A 21,044-nucleotide genomic window follows, 5' to 3' on the forward strand; every position below is an offset into this window, starting at 1 on the left:
CACCTACTCGCCATATCTAACTGAGACCACCCTAGATCAATTCATTCACAAACTTGTCGTGAATACATCTGAGGTATTAATCGGTTGAAGAATCTTCATATGTGGAAAATATGTGTCGTGTCCTTGTGATATGTATTTGGACCGGCATTGACTTTTCATTTCATGCCCATGTGTATTGCTTATTCTTTATTTTGCTCATTCTTCATTTTCTGTCTTTTCTTGATCAATTAGGACAATCATAACACTTTTTTTGTAATCTTCATACCATCAATGGGAATTGAGCTCGAATAGGAGTTCATGAATTAAGTCTATCTCTAGGGGTGGCTCAGCCTTCACATTTTGAGTAGGCTACAAGACCTAGGTTTCTATCTCCCCACTAGGTGTCACCTCTAGGCTAGCAATTCAAAAACAAAGACTAGTGTACAAAGGAATCATCCAGAAAAAGAGAATTGAGTTCCATAAGCTCTGATTTGATATTAACGCTCAAAAGGACGATAAATAGATCAAGGATATCTCACAAGGTGTCATAGTCGCCACAGGTGCTCTCTCAGTGCTCACAGGAAACCCTAAGTGCAATGAATCACGTAAATGTGTTTATTCAGCCTCGTGAGATGCTGTGTAAATACAAGAAATTATATAACCAAATTAACACAAATGTACTACCAATCAATTCTTCATGGAGTCATAAGATCATATAAAGAGAAAACTACGCATGATTGACTCAAGTGTGTCATTCTTAAGTTATACATGAGTATGTAAAAGGGTATGAATCGGTGTTAAGCATGGCATAATGCAGTGTAATTCCTCAGTGCTCCTCCTTTCTTTCTCTCTCTTTTTGATTTTATTTTTTTGATTTTATTTTTTGATTTTTTTGATTTTTTTAAATTAAAAACCCGGTACGTGTACGTGCATAGTGTCACATGCGAATGCTCATTCCCCCCAACTAAAGTGGAACATTGCCTTCAATGTGAAAGCACAGGGGAAATAAAATTGTGCACGGTAAACAACTAATGGAAAAGTACTACTGACTAATTGAACAAGAAAGAAAAGGGAAAAACACAACTAAAACAAATAAATGAGAGAAAAAAAATAATAAAAATAAAAATAAAAAGATAACAGTAGCATAGAAAGGTCAAAGGACTCCCCTAGGGTCTTGCAAAAGCAAGACCTCTTTGTCGACATCGAAAGGGGTCATGAAAGGCTTTAGGCGCTGTCCATTGACTGTGAAACGGTTGCCATTCTTCGGATCTACAATCTCTATCGCACCATGAGAATGAACTTTTTCAACAATATACGGACCACCCCACCGGGATTTCAATTTCCCAGGAAACACATGCAGTTGGGAGTCATAGAGTAGCACTTGTTGAGAAGGGAAAAGTTGTTTTTCTTTGATGTTCCTATCATGTAGCAACTTCATCCGCTCCTTAGCCAAACGAGCATTATCATAAGAGTCCCTTTGAGATTCTTCAAGCTCGCATACCTGCAATTTTCTTAAACCTGTGGCATCATCAAGTGAAAGGTTAATCTGTTTGATAGCCCATAAAGCACGATGCTGAATTTCAACAGGTAAATGACATGCCTTACCGTATACTAACCTGTAGGGAGACATCCCTAAGTTTGTCTTGAAAGCTGTTCGGTAGGCCCAAAGTGCGTCAACAAGTTTTTCTGACCAGTCCTTACGGTTAGGACACACGGTTTTCTCAAATATCGTTTTGATCTCTCTATTGGCCAATTCATCTTGACCATTGGTCTGAGGGTGGTAAGGGGCAGAGACTTTGTGGGTTACACCATATTTTTGCATAAGTTTTTCAAAAGGTTTTTTACAAAAATGGGACCCTCCATCACTAATGATTGCCTTGGGCATGCCAAAGCGTGCAAATAACTCTTTGAGAAAATGTATGACAACCTTGTGGTCATTAGTTCGCCAAGGTATTGCCTCAACTCATTTAGAGACATAGTCCACAGCGACCAAAATGTATGAATGCCCGAAAGAAATGGGGAAAGGTCCCATAAAATCAATACCCCAACAATCAAAAATCTCAAGAGTCAATATAGGGGACATAGGCATTTCATTCTTGACAGTAATTTTTCCTAATTTTTGACAGGCCTCACATGCTTTACAAAAATTTTCAACATCTTTAAACATGGTAGGCCAGTAGAGTCCACTTTGTAATATTTTTGAAACAGTTTTCTTAGCAGCAAAGTGGCCTCCACATGACCCACCATGGCAAAAATGCATCATGGAACTAAATTCATCATCTGGAACACATCTACGCACCAACTGGTCAGAACAATATTTGAACAGGTATGGATTATCAAAATAATAATGTCGTACCTCATCTAAGAAGTTACGCTTGTCCTAGGTGAGCCAATGGTCTAGCATTCAGTTGGTGATGAGATAATTCACAATGTCGGCGAACCATGGAGCGCGTGACATAGCAAAGAGACATTCATCAGGAAAGTCATCATTCAAGGGAGGGGACACCGGTACCTCGGGTAGCTGCAACTGAGAAAATGGTCAGCTACAACGTTTTCCATGCCCTTTTTATCACGTATGGTGATATCGAATTCCTGGAGGAGTAGAATCCACCTGATCAACTTAGGCTTGGCATCCTTCTTTGCTAATAAATATTTCAAAGTAGAGTGGTCAGTAAAAATAATGGCAGGTGCACCAATGACATAAGAGCGAAATTTTTCTAAAGCAAAAACAACAGCTAGCAATTCCTTCTCAGTGGTAGTATAATTTCTCTGAGCATCATTCAAAGTTCGACTGGCATAATAAATAACCGAAGGCTTGTTATCAATTCGTTGACCTAGAACAGCACTAAGAGCGTAGTCACTAACGTCGGTCATGATCTCAAATGGCAAGTCCCACCGAGGAGGTTGCATGATAGGCGCAATAGTCAAATGTCACTTTAGTGTTTCAAAGGCCTGTTGACAATCATCAATCCACACAAATTCAGTTTCATTTTGCAACAAGGTACATAATGGTTTTGCAATACAACTGAAACCCTCAATAAAACGTCTATAGAACCCAGCATGACCAAGGAAGGAGTGAATATCTCGGATTGTCTAAAGGGACAGGTAACTGAGAAATCAGCTCTATCTTGGCCCTGTCAACTTCTACACCACGCTCAGAAACCAAATGTCCAAGTACTAAACCACTACGTACCATAAATTGACATTTTTCCCAGTTTAGAAGTAAATTCTTTTCCTCACATCTTTTCAAAATTGCAATTAAATGGGTCAAACAATGATCAAAAGACTTATCGAACGTAGAAAAGTCATCCATAAAAATTTCACACATATCATCTAACATATCAGAGAAAATACTCATCATACAATGTCGGAAAGTAGCAGGGGCATTGCATAGACCGAATGACATTCTACGGAAAGCAAAGGTACCAAAGGGACAAGTGAAGGTAGTCTTCTCTTGATCCTCAGGTGCTACGGCAATTTGATAGTAACCAGAAAATCCATCCAAGAAACAATAAAAAGAATTACCAGCTACTTTCTCTAATATCTGATCTAGGAAAGGTAACGGGAAATGATCTTTTCGGCTAGCCGAATTCAATTTATGATAATCAATGCACATTCTCCAACCCATTACTTTCCTAGATGGGATCAATTCTCCATTAGCATTTTCAATGCCAGTCAAACCAGATTTTTTTGGAACTACCTGTGTTGGGCTTACCCATTTGTTGTCGGAGATCGGATAGATGATGTCAGCAGCTAACAATTTCAGCACTTCGTTTTTTACCACCTCTTTCATGGCTGGATTTAGCCTCCTTTGTGCATCTCGAACTAGTTTAGTGTCTCCTTCGAGGAAGATGTTATGAGTGCAAATGGAAGGGTCGATACCCTTGATGTCAGCAATGGTCCATCCAATCACGCCTCGATGCTCTCAAAGTACCTGCAATAATTTAGTTTCCTATTCAAGAGTAAGGTGTGAAGAAATTACCACAGGGAATGTGCCATCTACTGAACCCAAGAAAGCATATTTCAGCTCGGCAGGCAATGGTTTCAACTCAAGTTTTGGAATTTCTTCTGTGGATGACTTCAGAATTTCTAGTAGGGCAATGGCCTCAAATGTAGACTTACGCCAACTACTTGTATAACTCACATAAAACATATGAGGAACACTATCTGGGATCTGCTCCTCTGATTCTAGCAATAATTCATCAATCCCTTCAAATTGCGCAAAAGAGTCATTTTCAAGTGCGGCATCGACGTCGAGTACCGATAATAGCTCTGAAGTGTCTAAGTCATCTATCACATCGACTGCATGAGTATCTGCGTCATCACAACCACTTGACATCTTATGAGCATTAAAAACATTCATTTCCAGTGTCATGTTCCCAAATGTGAGCTTGAGGACTCCGCTCCGACAGTTAATCAGGGCGTTTGAAGTAGCAAGGAATGGTCGCCCCAAAATGACAGAAGCCTGATAAATGGTGGAAACAGGCTGCTGCATATCCCAAATAACGAAATCCACAAAATAGTAAAATTTGTCAACCTGAACCAAAACATCCTCAACAATACCTCATGGAGCCTTTACAGATCTATCTGCCAACTGTAGCATCATAGTAGTTCTCTTCAACTCACCAAACCTAGCTGGTCATATAATGAAGACGGAAGCAGATTCACACTACTCCCAAGGTCAAGTAGAGCTCTCTCAATACGAGATTCACCGATTATGATTGATATCGTAGGGGACCCAGGATCTTTAAGTTTCTATGGAGTTTGACTAAGAATCAATGCACTGACCTGCTCAGTTAAGAAAGCCTTTTTCTTCACGTTCAGTTTCCTTTTTACGGTACATAGGTCTTTTAGAAACTTTGCATATGCAGGGATCTGCTGTATGGCATCTAAGAGTGGAATATTGATTTTTACCTGCTTGAATATCTCTTGAATCTCCGTATGATACTTGTTCTTTTGTCCAGATGTCAAACGCTGAGGATATGGGACCACCGGCTGGTATTCCTTAACTGGCTCATCTTCCTTCTGATCGGGCGTTGTAGAACTCGAGCTAGCCTCATCTGATTTTTTATTTCCTTTATCTGTCTCATCCACCACCTCAAGTGCCGGCGTGGCTGGCTGTTGATCAATAGGTAATTCAAGACGGGAAACTTCTTTTCCACTTCACAAAGTAATAACTGCTTTTGCTGACTCATACGCATCCCCTGAAACATTGTGCACTGACTGTTGTTGCTGTCTGTATACTTGAGGATTAGGCTGAGGCTTTGCGGGGAATTTTTCTTTTTTCAAGGTATTAATCTGTGTGCTCATCTTGCTTATGGCATCTTTCAGTTCTCCATTGGTCGTAACTTGCAATTGCATGAATTGCTAGAGCATGGTTGCCACTTGCACTACACTATCATCAGAAGCTTTCTTTACTGGAATGGGACTAATGCTGGTTGGAATCCTGGTGGTGCGTAGCTCTGAGAAAACTATTGCTGTTGATACTGCGGTTGAGGAGCTACGACTTTATTGTATGTCGGTTATGGAGGCGGTGCATATGATTGAGGTTCCTGCTGATACCGTGAAGATGATGGACCAGGCTGATCATTTTTCCATTGAAGGTTTGGATGATTCCGCCACCCTGGGTTGTAAGTGTTTGAGAGCGGCTGATTTTGCATCTTGTTGACCCAATTTGCCGATGACACCTGATCAGATCTGCTCTCTTACAACATAGGTAAGAATTGACAATCCTGAGGTCTGTGGTCTAAAGTCTCACAAATCGTGCAAATCTCAGCTTTTGACTTTTCAGATTCCATGACTTCCGATTTCTTAGATAACGCAGCTATAAGGGCCTGTAAGCTAGTGTCCTCTTTGACCTCATATCTGCCCCCGCCACTGATTGCTCGGATAGGTTGGGCAGCTATCAGCACCCGTTCAGGTCGTGCGTTCCACTGCTGGGCACTCTCAGCGAGATAGTCTAAAAATGATAAGCCCTCGTCTGGTTCCTTACGGAAGAACATTCCATTGCACATAGATTGGACAAATTGTTTGCACACAAGGGTTAAAGCAGTAAAAAAATAGTTCACTAACCTCCATGATTCGAAACCATGGTGTGGGCATATGTTTATCAGGTCCTTGAATCTCTCCCAACATGTCTGGAATGTCTCGCCATCTTTTTGCATGAACTGACTGATCTGCTCCTGCAGATACTGAGTTCTCTGAAGAGGAAAGAACTTATGTAAGAACTCAAGCTGCATTTCAGCCCAGCTAGTAATAGAGTTAGGGCGCAAAGAATTAAACCAGATTTTTTCCCTGTCTTTCAGAGAAAAGGGAAACAAACGCAGTTTAATGTATTCATCAGTCCCAGCACTATAAATGAAAGTGGAGCAAACCATCTCGAAGTCTGTCAAGTGTTGGTATGGACTCTCAGAGTCCATCCTGTGAAATTAGGGAATCACAGATAACATGCCATGCTTAAGAGTGAAATTCGGTGCATCTTGTGGCAACACAATGCATGAAGGTGTAGATGTGCGTGCAGGCTGTAGAAAATCTTCAAGTGTACGTGGTGCATGTGCAGCCATAGCTTCTTCAAAATAATGGCCAAACAGATTATTCAACTCAAATTCAGAATCACTCGCAGGACTAACAGGTGAACAGTCAGACTCGGTGCTATGTGTATCCCTACTAGTGCTAGGTGAAAGTCTACACAATCGATTCGAATTATCTCGAACTCAGGGCATCAAACATCACAATAGCCAGCAGAAATCCACTAACACGGCAACAGACAAAAATTTTTTTCAATTTTTCAATTTTCAATTTTTTTCATCTTTTCAATTTATTTGAAAAAGAACAAAAAATAATTGGGAAAACGCATAATTCGAAATTAAAACTGGAAATTCCCCGGCAATGGCGCCAAAAACTTGACTCACTCGAAAAATGAGCAGCTTGGAAGCTATCCCAAGTATAGGAGTTACGTCGTGTAATATTAAGCCCAAGGGCTAGATTGTCTCCTCAAGGAATTCGTTTAATCTTAGTTTTTACGTTCTTCCAATCAAAATTAAAAAGGTACTGAACTCCGTTCAGATTCGGGGGTTTTCAAGATTGTGGAGACTTAAATGAAAACACAAATTAAAGTCCAAAAACTAGCACGTAAGGAATTAAATAACAATAAAAGAAATCCTAGTCTACTTAAGGAAACACTTAAACACGCTTAATTAAAGATGACAACTTTGAATAACGAATTATAACACGCAGGAATGGAAACTTAGTCAAAATTAAACACACTCATAAACAGTAAAATTCAAATCTTTAAGCAAATTAAGGGATCAACCCACAATCACAATTTAAACACAAAACGAACAAAATTTTAACGTATAAACGATAATGACAGGAAATAAAAGAAACGAGCTTTAAGCAGACTAATCCTAACTTAATCTGTTTAAACAAATAACTAAAAAAAAATTTAAATACTAAAGGAAAAGGACTAACTCCATATTTATATCCTGTTCAAGAACAAATAAATAAAAGATAAGAGAGGAACATCATTAATACTTAATAAACTCTAAAACAAAATAATATAATAAGTAACTAAATAAAGCAAAAGAAGAAATAAGAAGGTAGAGAGAGAGAGAGAGAGAGAGAGAGAGAGAGAGAGAGAGAGAGAGAGAAGAGAAAATAGAGGGAGGCCTCGGTGGAACTCTCGGATTGCAGGGAAGTCCTCCGGAGTTGTTGCTGGAACATGGAACAGAGGCGGCTGTCTTTGGCTTAATTCTGCGCAGCAGTAGGAGGTCCGGGGCTGGTATGGTACTCGTGGGTTGTTGAGAGCTCAGCTGGGGTTGGTAGTTGGCCGGAGTTGTAGCAGTAACCTCGGCTGCTAGTGCTCTGTTCTGCTGTGGAGATGGCGCACGGCTGTGGAGTTGCAGAAGATGGCCGGAGGAGCTGTGGCAGCTACTGTGGGCGATGGCTGCTATTGCTGGCTGAGGGGGACAAGGGCTGTTCACGGGCAGCTGGCCATGGGCTAGTGTTGCTGGATTCTCGGTTGGTGGCTGCGGTGATGTTATGCTGTGATGCTATGGTGGTCTGCTGATGCTCCCTGGATGTCTGTGTGCTAGTGGCAACATGGAGATTTGCTGGTGCAAGGGTGGCCGAGAGGTTAGAATTGCTGGCACAGGAGGCTGCTGTGGTGGTCGTGATGGGAGTTGAAAATAGAGAGGGGGAGTACAAGGAAGAATCAAGGAGAGAGTAAAAGGGAAATAGGAGGAACTAGGGAAGAAGGAGGAGTAGGGGAAGATAGGGAAATAAATTTAAAACCAAGGAGAGAATGAGGAAGAATAGCGAGAGAAAGAGAGTTGAGAGGAAGAACAGGAAGAGAAAAGAAAAAAAAAGACAGAGGAAGAGGATAGGAGAATCCTCGTGCATAGGAAAAAAAAGAGAGGATTTAAAGGGTAGGGGGTGGTGCCCTAGGACCCGGCGTGGAACAACCCGACCCGGCTATGCATGGCCAGGTCACGTCAATAACCCAATTATTATATTTTTTTTTCATTTTTTGTTATTCTCTATTCATCGTAAATCTGACTCTTCTAGAGCTAGTTTCTTGCAAAATGTAAAACATGAAAGTTTTAGATAATGCTTTCCTATTTCTCCAAAAATTTGAATCGTCTTGATTGGAGCTCAGACGGAAAAGTTATGCACAAAATACGAACAGGTGTCAGTTTTAGTTTCCGAGATTTTTCCTGCGACAAAAAAAATTACCAAAACTTCATAAATAATGTAATAAAATTCAAGAATGATGATTTTGGCACTTTATTAAAATATTGGACAATTTTAGACATTTAATTAAAAATATAAATCGTAAATCCCGGGTTAAGATGCCCAATTACGCAGTTTTGACACTTAATCACCTACAAGTATGTTCTCAGTTTTCAACCAAGATGTTGGAATTGGTGTATTCCCAAGAGGGCGGGGGGTGAATTGGAATTTTAAAACTTCTTCCTAAGTTAAACCAGATATCAATAATACACAACCTAGGGTCTTTCTATACAATTGTAAACTCAATCAAATATTTAAATAATTAAGCGCAAACATTCAAGTGCTAAAATTTAAAGTGCAAAAAATAAAAGCACACATAAGAAATGTTATCAGGGTTTGGCCAATTGTGCCTACGTCTCCACCTCAGCTTGCAAGCCCAAGGATTACCACTATTGCTCACTTAACGGGTGGAGCGGCACCGATTACAACTAGGTCAAATTACCAGGGCTGACCTCAACCTTTACAACCTGTTTTTTACGGGCTAGATCAACAACCCCTCAGGCTACGCTTGGAATACAATAGATCAATATAAATTTTTGCATACAATTCAAATGCTTCTGCACAAGCAAATATGTACCATGATATGCTCAATACAATTACAAATTAAACTTCCGTATTATATGAAAGTATAAGCTCAGTGAAGTCTAAATGTGACTACTCTCAAGATAATGTCATAATTACAAAGAATTCAAGAGCACACTCAAATATCTCTAGAACAAGTATTAAATATAAAGTATATGAGATATTTGAAATCAAGCTTGTTTGAAAAATATTTCACAAATTTCAAGAACAAGTCTTTGAATACTTGCAACAATAATGCAAGATTCACAAGCTATAGAGAGTACTCCCATTGAAGACTTATGAATTAAATCACAAGAGAACTCTGAAGCTCATTCTCAAAAATTAACATCAAACAAACACAATGAGAGTGTGAGCTAATATGAACAACCTCAATAATACTCTTACCAAAAGATTTTAGCAAGTAGGATGAGTGAGAGATGGAATTTTGGCTTGTATATGATAAAATAAGGGTTTTGAAATTTAAAAAGTTTTGGCTAATGATATTTTCTAATCCCCCTTAATCTTTCCAAATGAACTGGTATTTATAGACATTCATAAAAATATAACTGTTGGGGACTCATTCAGTATTTTTGAGAAAGTTTAAGTATGGTTAATAAAAAATAACCACGTTTTAATCTCGGTAAAATTCGAGCAACCCGAGAGTTTTGGTCAACCATTTTTGAGGTTCGATTGACTAGATTACCGGGTTTGGTCGACCAGGATATTTTTGAACTAAGGTTTTGGTCAACCATTTTTTAGGCAATTTTGAACCTCCGAGGTTTGGCCCACCAGCTTAAGTTCAATTGACCAATTTCATAAGTTTGGTCGACTAGGCCATATTATAACTAGGAGTTCAGTCAACCAAAGCGTTGGGAATTCCCCACGTGCCAGTTCGGTCGACTAGAGCATTAGAGTTCATTTTTAAAATGGTCGACCAAATGGTCAACATTTGACCCTGGAGAGGTTCTGTCAACCAAAAGTCTATGTGTGTTCTGGTTCGGTCGACCGAACACACTAAACTTGTGCATTTAAGTCCAGATTTCCATTTAAAGTCACCATCTCTCACATCTTTCTTGTTTCTAAGTTATAGGGGACTTTTCATGTGATAATTTGGGACCTAAAGTCAGTCTATGGTCTTAAGCAATAAGTCCAAAAATCTGACATCGGTCGATCGAAGGTATTCCCAACGGTCCTATGGTTCCCTATGGTCAAACTATGTTCATTTAGCATTACAATCTTATCATGCATATGATACAGTTATTACAGACCATATAATATTACAAGCCCAAATAAATTGAAATGAAATACAGAGGAGCACAACTTGTCTTCTTCTTTTTCTCTTCTTTTTCCTATTCAATATGTCAGGAGTATGTGCTCTTTAAGGTCTTTCTGGCATTCACTTCACTTTCCTGTGTGTTTTCTGAATGATTAACTTGTTCAAGCACTTAGGTGCACACATTAGTAACATGCGGTTTGTCATTATCAAAACCAGGGATCAGACTCAAAAAGTCAACACAAAGGTATGAACTAATGAATAGATAAAACTTTACCGAATGTGATAGTGGTTTGGTAAAGATTTCCTATGGAGGAGAGAAATTTTGCATTAACAATGATTAAGGAATTTTTACAAATTAAGGAGAGAGGGAATATTTTAAATTTTAATAGATAAAGAAAAACTTGAATCCCTTAGAGGAAGTCTCTAATATGATTACGAAAGGGTGTCTTCTAATAAGCACTTAAAGGATTAGAGATTTACGAGAATTAGTGCTTATGACCAGAGTGATGACTAAATATTCAATCATGGAGATATGATCAAGCAATAAGGCTCTAAGATGAGCTTAGGATAAGATGATTAACCTCCTAAAGCTCAAAATTATACAATAGACGAAGTATGCTTAACTTTAAATTTTCATATTTAAGCGCGAGTTAAGCATTAAGAATTACTTACCAAGCAAGGATGCCTTTGTCCTTTTGGAAGTGGATTATTATACAAGCATGCTTCTAAGATATTATTCACGATATGATGATTTAAGTTTTCCATCTTAGAAATATAAGGTTCCAGATAATATAGCCAGTTAAGCTTTTAACCTTTACTTTGAACAAATTAGAGGAATGATATGAATTATGTGGAGACTAATGTCCCATTTAAGCGTAAACTTATTCCTTTTCAAATCAAAGTTAGCATGCTATAGCCAATATTTTCATGTTTTAACCAATCATTATGATATATATGCATTAAGTGATCTAATTGGATATATTGCATGAATTTTCATATTGGCTTGATTCTCTAATATTCTTAGTGAAAAAGCATATACTAAGTTTTGACAATGTTAAGCACAAACCACTTCCCAGGTCTCTAGTCATCACTACCCTCTTTTATAGTACATCCTAAAATCTAAGGAAGAAATAAATAATTATGTAATTCCTTTTGGAACTCATTCTTCCTTTGGTCCTAAGGGGTTTTCTTTCTTGATTACCAATACCATTTTTCTATCTTTGCCCGTGGCACCTTTAAATGGACAAGAATATCGAATGTGCCCTTTCCTTTCACAGTATAAGCAAGTTTTGTATGCACGTGAAAGATTATGCCTATTTATTCTATTTTTACTTGATGAGGCATAAAAATAACTATGGGAATTATATGATGAGTTCAAATCCGATAAAATGCTAAGCATGTATAAAAATAAGAACTACTAATACTAATGATGCAAATAAGCAATATAAAATATAAATAAAGAAAATTGAAGAAAGAAATAACGAAAAAAGAACAGATAATAGGAAAATTCATAACTAAGCAAACTGTTCCCCGACAATGGCGTTAAAAACTTGACTTGACTCTAAAAACACCTTAGAGATTAACTCCCAAGTATAAGAGTGTCAGCAAGTAGTAATTAAGGGAAGTCCCTAAGTCATCTCCATAAGGAATGGTGTACATCCAAATTCAACTATTACCCAAAATGAAAGGAATTAAAACACTAAAACTAACTAAAATGGTATTTACAATGGAATGGGGTTTTCGAACATGATCCGAAGATGGTTCTTTTTCTTGATTTTGTATGAGATGATAAGTTATGTAATCAATGGACTAGATGAAACTAAAATGCAGCATGTTCATAACCCAAGTAAGACATAAAATATAGTTACGTAACAAGTTCAAAAATTCACATGCCAATGTCCATGTCACCAACACTATTTTTGTACCTAAATTATAAGAAATCGAGGATGTGTGGTGAATGAATAGTAATAATCCTTGCTTCTAGGAGCTAAACCACATTCAACAACATCATCTAATCCACTATTTCTAACAATAAATGGCCAAAAATGGTGTTCATGCTCTAACAGACGATTTATCAAACACCTTGTGTGCAACCTTGCTACTTAACCAAATTTTAGTCTTTTGTGTTTTAAAACATCCCATGAATGCAAATGAAACCTAAAACATTACGTAAAACCAATGTAACCAATATTATTCACTCAATGATTCATTCAACGATAACAATATTAAACAAACAAAATAATCCTACGTTTAAGCATTCAGACAAAGAACCAAATACTACGTTTAAACATTCCAGACATGAACTAAACATGAAAATTCCATCAATCTAATAAACATTCAACCATGAAACAAACTTAATCCAAAAATAATCTTAAATGAAACAAGTTTCATCCGACAACTTAAATGAAACAAACTTAATCCAACATTAAAACAAAATACGGTATTGAAATAAACATGAAATTAAAACAACTAAAGGACAAACGATGGAAGAAAGAAGAAGAGGAGAAAATATTCTTGTGGTGTGGCCAAATGGAGAGGATTCCTCTAGGTTCAGCTGCCCCAATAACCCCAATTGCAGCTTCAACAACTCCCTTCAATAGCCTTCAAAATAAACTCCAAAATGGTGAACATAAGAGCAAGGAATGAGAGAATTGAGAGGGAAGAAGGAGAGAAGAGTATAGAATGGGGTTCTAATCCTTGTGATTACACAAGGATGCCCCAAAACTCCTAGCTTCTACTGCTCTCAAACTCACGGTCTCCAACTCTTCTCATATTCACAGCCACAACATGCTTGAAACACCCTTTCCTTGCCTCCAATTTGCTGCCCTAACCATGTTCCCCCCTTGAGATAGGCGCATGGGCCTCTTTGGATGGTCCATGTAACTTCTTTTCTTTATAACCCAGCTGCCCTTGCAGCCCACAAACTCTTGCACACGGCTAGCACTAAGTTAAACATGTTTTTAATCCCAAAATCAGCCCTAGCCATGTGGTCTTGCTTCAAGTAGGCGCATAGGCTTATTTGGATGGCCCATGTGGCTTGTTCCCTCTTAATCATGGCTGCTCCTTGCAGCCCACAACATATATGCATGGTCCTTGAATTCTTTAAGACCCCAAATCCTACCAAAACAATAGCCTAGCCATGTTGGGCTCCTTCAAGTAGGCACATGGGCCTTCTTTTCTTCTTTAATCTTCGTGGTCCATGTTCTTGTTTCTTCATAGCCCATCAAGTTTGTCTTCCTTGTGCATCTTTCATTGCTTTAAAATATTTGTGCCTTCACCTTTTATACTGAGCATTGCCTTACAATAATTAAGCATGAATGTCTTAAATTTATGGGCAAAGATAGGATAATTATCTTAATCTCATCAATTGAGTTCAATGTTAAAATAAAGGACATAATTAAGCATCTAAGTAAAATTGTAATACTTAATTAATGCATTTAAACACCTAATTATGCAACTTTAACGTGTAATCATGGTGCGACGAGGTAGGATGCGAAGAAGGCAATAACCAAAGTGTTAGGGCTTCACGGGAAAAAGGGATTTAAAATGATTTTTCCCATTCTCAACTAGGTTGCCCCAGCTTAGTGCTAGTCGACCACTTGATCAACCCCCAACTTAGTAACGAAAATGGGCTTTTGACAACGTCACGACGAAGTGTAGTGCTGGTCACGCCTTGGTCGAACTTGTCTGGAATTTAGAAAGGAAATAGGCACTAAAAGATTCAACTAGGTCAAACCCGGTAAGAATGCTAGTCCCGCAATGGTCGACCCATTCTGGAAAAGTTTGGAATTTTTGAGAATTCGGAGGCCAGAATGGGCAACCTAGTCGCACTTGGTGACTTTCTAGTCAAGCCTTGGTCGACCTATTATATGAATAAGGCTACATTTCCATAATTCAAGACCATGAGGGGTAGACCTGGTCACACCCAGGGAAGCCCTAGTCACACCTATGATAGACACACTAACCTAAGTGTTGACTCTATGCATCATATCTCGTTTTGATAATGACAAATCACTTTGTATCTTACCTATGCTCTGAGCTTTTGAATAGAATCAACCATAACATGCATGGATGGTAAAGATACAATGGAATCCATAAGAAACAAAATGATCACACCACAGGAAGGCGTTTGAAAAGCAAAGGTAATGAAGACCCATTTTTCCATTGTATTTGCAATTAAATTCTTGGGTTTGAAACAATTATATGGTCTGTAATAATGCATCAGTATGCATGATAGGAGTTTATGCTCAAAAAAACCATAGACTGACCACTAGGTTCCACAACCTTTCAATTAATAATGCCATAACTCATTCTCACAGGGTTGAACAAGTTCAAGGGAAAAAATAGGGCAAAATACTTATGTTTGAAGGGCCCTGGTTGACGGACCCTTGAAGGCTTGAATAGCATTGGCCGACTATCCCTGTTAGCTTTACCGTAATCCCAAGAGGGGGGGTGAATTGGTATTTTTAAAATCTATCCTTTAGGTGTTCCTCCTAACAGCAGTATGTTCACAACCCTATAGTCAATCTAGTGCAAGTAATATCAGAAGTTAATTAAAGCAGTTTAATCAATTACACATGCACCAGAAAGCAGTAATGAATAAGGTAACACACAAATATGTTATCGAGATTCGGCTAACTACCTACGTACCCGCCTTGGCTAACCAGCACATGGATTATCACAATAACTTGCTCACTTAAACGGGTGGAGCGGCACCTATACAAACTAGGTCAAATTAACACAAGGTTGACCTCAACCTTTACACCAATCCTTACCGGGCTGGATTACTACCCCCTCAGGTCACACCTGGAATCTCTCAGATATACAATCAAATGGTACAAAATAAGGGTGACTTCATGTAAAGCAGATTTGTACCCAAAATGCGCACAATCACAAACACCACAGATGATTTAAAATGTAAGCTCAATGTGGTCTAAATAGTTCAACTCTCAAAAATATTTTCTATTAGTGCAGTGAGTACGTGAGAGTATCAATAACAGTCTGTGTATTTCATAATATTTCAATCAAATGTGTCCACACAGAATACCAAGCAAGCCTCAAGAATATCAATCAGTAGAATATCTCAATCACATGAATATGTATATGCTTGGATTGCAAAAAATATATGATTTTTGTTTCTAGCAAAAATATATGAATGAATAAATATTGCAACAAAGATGTTTCACCTCAAAAACAAATATCTCCTCAAATGATTTTCAAAATAAAGAGCAATAGATACTTGTAAATGATTTTGAAAATATTTCGCAATCAAAAGAAAATGCGACCTTCTCAAGATGTTGCAATGAATATGCAATCTTAGAAGATCTAGTAAAGTCTTCTTAGGATGAACTTATTAGCAAAGTCCCCTAAGAATCTTTTTGGGTTTGGCTCTCAACAAAATGAAACAATCTCACAGCAAAGAGAGAGCAAACCTTTCAATCCAAACACTCAAGAACACTTACAGATGATTTAACAATTTTTGAAGGTAAGCTAGAGGTGTTTGGAAGAGTATGAACAATGAGAAATATTTTTCTTGAGAGAGGATTTGATTTTCTATTTTTTCTATTCGATACTTAATTCTTTCAAATGAAAGGGTATATATAGACATACCAAAGTTTTTGACCGTTGGGGACCCATTAGGAATCATTGGAAAAGTTTAATGACACTTAAACCATTTTAACCCTGTTTAAAAAATATTTAACTGCGGTAAAAATCAGGGCAACCCGAGAGGTCCGGTTGACCAGAATAGGTTCGGTCAACCAAGTCTCATATGGTTCGGTAGACCAGGGGACTTTTGAACTGAGGGCTCGGTCGATCAGGAGAGGGTGATTTCTCAATTTTCCAAGGTTCAGTCGACTAGGCCATTTTGAACTGGCTGGTTCGGTCAACCAGACTGTTGGGAATTTTCCTGAGGACCCTCGGTCAACTAGGTAGTTGGAGTTCATTTCTGTCTCAGTCGACCAGATGGTCAAACTTTTGACCCCAGGGGGTTTCGGTCAACCAGGGCTTTTTGAACTACCTGGTTCGGTTGACCAAGTGGTCAAAATGTTGACCAGAGAGGGTTTCAGTCGATTGGGGCTTTTTGAACTATTCTAGTTCGGTCGACTAGGAGCTTGGTCAACAGTTGACCCAGGTCTGGTTCGATCGACCAGGCCAAAATGAACTGACTTGACTGGTCGACCGAAAGTGCAGCATGTGTGCATTTCAGTCCAGTTTTGAACCATACAAGCCCTATTCAAGTGTCTAACAAGTATATGTGAAAATGTGTGTGTCCTAGGGTCACTTAGGGTCCAATTTCAAGACACCAAAAAAGTCCAGTGTCGGTCGACCGAAGGGAAAGCCCTAAGGTCATTCTATGGTCACTTTTTGGTTTGAGCTTACAAAATAAACCATGCATGTGTTGTGTGTGCTTATTACAAACCAAATATCCTAATTACTATTACAGACCAAATAGATATGAAATGCATTACAAAAAGAGATTTGGTCTTCAACTTCACTTTCTCTTCATGTCGTCAATGTATCTGCTAATGTAAACCTGCACAAGAACTAGATATTCATCAAATACAAGAGTATTTATCATTATCAAAACCGGGCATAACCTATAAGGTCAACATTCTCCCCCTTTTTGATGAAGACAAATATGATTGGAAAAATATAAGGTTAAGCCCAAAAAGGCTCACCCTCATAATATGCATCCAATGTATTTTTAAATAAAAGTTCTACCCATTATTTTTGCCTCTTTCCATCTCCCCCTTTTGGCAACTGCAAAAAGGGCTATTTGAATTAAAATCCTAGGCAATGGGTGATTACTACACTTATGTATAATGAATTTTGGAAAGATTTTTGAAAAATTTCGACAGAGTACCATTTGTAAATCGGACTTTCCAAAAGACATCCTGTATAAACGTAACCTAATTGAGTTTAAATTTCCTATCAATTTATCCACAACTACTCAAAAAGTTTAGTATGGTCCAATACAACAAATAAACTATCAATATGAACATGAATTGGACAAGTTGTGCAACATAGATGATAATCAATACAATCATGCAATAGATATGTGTATAACATATGCACACAATCAACAAACAACTTTCACAAAGTCTAAAGCAAGAAGATAAGTCAACAATAGAATTAGTTGCTAAGACTTGGAAAGTTTTCATGAAAGAGCTCCCCTTAAATTTATGCAAGTTATGAAACATTTAAGTTTAGGAAGCTTCTCTACTATGCTTTTAGCTTAACTCACGTCTAATTTGTATGAACCTATTCTCGGGTAGTGGTTTAGTGAAAATATCGGCCCACTATTCATTGGTGCATACAAACTCAAGAGCCACATCTCCTTTTTGCACATGATCATGAAGAAAATGATATCTAATCTTAATATGTTTAGTTCGTGAATGTGAGATAGGATTTTTAGAGATGTTGATTGCACTAGTATTATCACATTTAATCGGTATTGTTTCATAGTGCAATCCAAAATCCACAAGTTTTTGTTTCGTGTAAAGAGTTTGGGCACAACAACTTCTAGCCGCAATATATTCAGATTTGGTTGTGGATAAGGCAACTGAGTTTTGTTTCTTGGAGAACCAAGAAACAAGAGATTGTCCTAACTAATGACAAGTGCCGCTAGTGCTTTTTCTATCAACCTTACTACCAGCAAAGTTAGCATCAGTGTAACTAACAATCTCAAAGGTAGTATGCTTAGGGTACCACAATCCTAATTCAATTGTCCCAACTAGATACCTAAGGATTCGTTTAATAGCTTTTAGATGAGATTCCTTATGAGTAGCTTGAAACCTAGCACACATGCATACACTAAACATAATGTCGGGCCTACTAGCAGTGAGATATAGGAGACTTCCAATCATGCCACGATAAAGTTTTACATCAACAGGGATTCCTTGCTCATATTTATCAAGCTTTATGGAAGAGATCATAGGTGTGCCAAGAATTTTACAATCTTCCATATTAAATTTATTTAGCAAGTCTCTAGTGTATTTAGATTGGCATATGAAAGTTCCATGATTAGCTTGCTTAATTTGTAGACCTAAGAAGAAACTAAGTTCACCCATCATGCTCATTTCAAATTCACTTTGCATGCATTTTGCAAACTCATTACACAACTCATCATTAGTTGCTCCAAAAATGATATCGTCCATATAGATTTGAACAAGGAGCATATCATCATTTTTTGATTTGATGAAGAGTGTAGTGTTAATCTTGCCATGGGTAAACCCATTTTCAAGTAGAAAACCACTAAGCCTCTCATACCAAGCTCTAGGAGCTTGTTTCAATCCATACAAGGCTTTAGACAACCGATAAACATGATTAGGATATTTATGATTGTCAAAACCGGGTGGTTGTTCTACATATACCTCTTCATTTTTGTAGCCATTTAGAAAAGTGCTTTTAACATCCATTTGAAACAATTTAAAATTTCTAAAAGCAGCATAGGCAAGTAACATACGAATGGCTTCTAATCTAGCAACAGGAGCATATGTTTTATCAAAGTCAATCCCTTCCTGTTGGTTATACCCTTGGGAAAAAAATCTAGCTTTATTCCTAGTTACTACCCCATTCTCATCTTTCTTATTTCTATATACCCATTTAGTTCCAATGATGGTGTGCTCATTAGGCCTAGGAACTAAGGTCCACACTTTACTTCTTTCAAATTGATTAAGCTCTTCTTGCATGGACATCACCCAAGATTCATCTTCTATGGCTTCTTTAATATTTTTAGGTTCTTCTTGGGATAAGAAAGTCGAATGATTCACTATATTTCTCAAGGAGGATCTTGTGGCTACACCACGGGATGGTTCACCTATGATTTGATCTATAGGATGACTTCTAATGTATTTCCAATCTCTAGGCAACTCCTGATTTCCATTTTCATTATCTTCAAGTGATTTTTCATTTGCATCTTGATTTTCACTTGCATTATTTTCAATTGACATTTTCTCTAAGCATTTTCTAATATCAACATCATCTTTATTAGAAAATGGATTAGACTCATCAAACACAACATGAATGGATTCAATAACAATTAAAGTTCTTTTATTGAAAACCCTATATGTTTTGCTATTTTATTGCATATCTTAGGAAGATGCCTTCATCAGATTTAAAGTCAAATTTTCCTAAATGCTCATTATCCCTAAGCATAAAGCATTTACAACCAAACACATGAAAATAGGAAATATTAGGCTTATGGTTGTTCCATAATTCATAAGGGGTTTTATTAATTGATGGTCTAATCAACACCCTATTCATAACATAGCATGCGGTATTAATAGCCTCAGCCCAAAAATATTTAGGTAAGTTATGTTCATTTAACATAGTTCTTCCCATTTCTTGCAGTGACCTATTCTTTCTTTCTACTACACCATTTTGTTGAGGTGTCCTAGGTGTAGAGAAGTTATGAGATATGCCCTCTAAGTCACAATATTTTTCTATGCTTTCATTTTTGAATTTCGTGCCTCTACCACTTCTTATGTGAGTGATTTTATATCTTTTTTCATTCTGAATTCTCCTGCAAAGTTTGGTGAAGTGTTCACATGATTCAGTTTTATGTGCAAGAAATAACACCCATGTGAATCTAGAAAAATCATCCACAATTACAAAAGCATAAGAATTACCACCAAGACTTTGCACAGAATTTGGCTCAAATATATCTAGGTGAAGCATCTCCAAAGATCTAGTAGTAGATATGAATTTCTTTTTCTTAAAACTAGATTTTGTTTGCTTACCCATTTGACATGCATCACAGATTTTATCCTTTACAAAAGACATTTTAGGCAGACCTTTAACCAATTCTTTTCTAACAAGTTTAGACAATAAATCCATCCTAGCATGTCCTAAACGCCTATGCCACAACCAACTAGCTTCATTTATGGCAGAAAAACATGTTACTTGTTGTGAAGCTAAATTATCAAGTGAGGTAGTATAGACATTTTCATGCCTATCAGCAGTAAAAAGCACTTTGTGATCTGTTTTATTTTCTACTATGCATTTTTCAGTTTCAAATGATACTTTATATCCTATGTCACACAATTGACTTACGCTAAGTAGATTATGTTTCAGTCCATCAACCAACAAAACATTATCAATAGTGGGAGAGGAATCCTTACCAACCTTACCTACCCCGATGATGCGTCCTTTGGCGTTGTCGCCAAATGTCACATAGCCTCCATCCTTGGGAACAATTGAAATGAATTTTCCCTTGTCTCCGGTCATGTGCCGTGAGCACCCACTATCCAAGTACCACCGGTCCTTGGAGGAGGATGATCTTAGGCATACTTGCAAAATAAAAAAGTGACTGATGCTGGTCCCCAAATTTTGTTGGGTCCACAAGGGTAAGTAGCAGGATCTCCCTTAACTATCCATACCTTCCTAATTCTAACATGCTTATTCCTAAGTGGAGAATCAAATTGAATGTGACCAA

Source organism: Malania oleifera, chromosome 9 (genome assembly GCF_029873635.1).
Source record: "Malania oleifera isolate guangnan ecotype guangnan chromosome 9, ASM2987363v1, whole genome shotgun sequence".
In the NCBI taxonomy this organism is placed as follows: Eukaryota; Viridiplantae; Streptophyta; class Magnoliopsida; order Santalales; family Ximeniaceae; genus Malania; species Malania oleifera.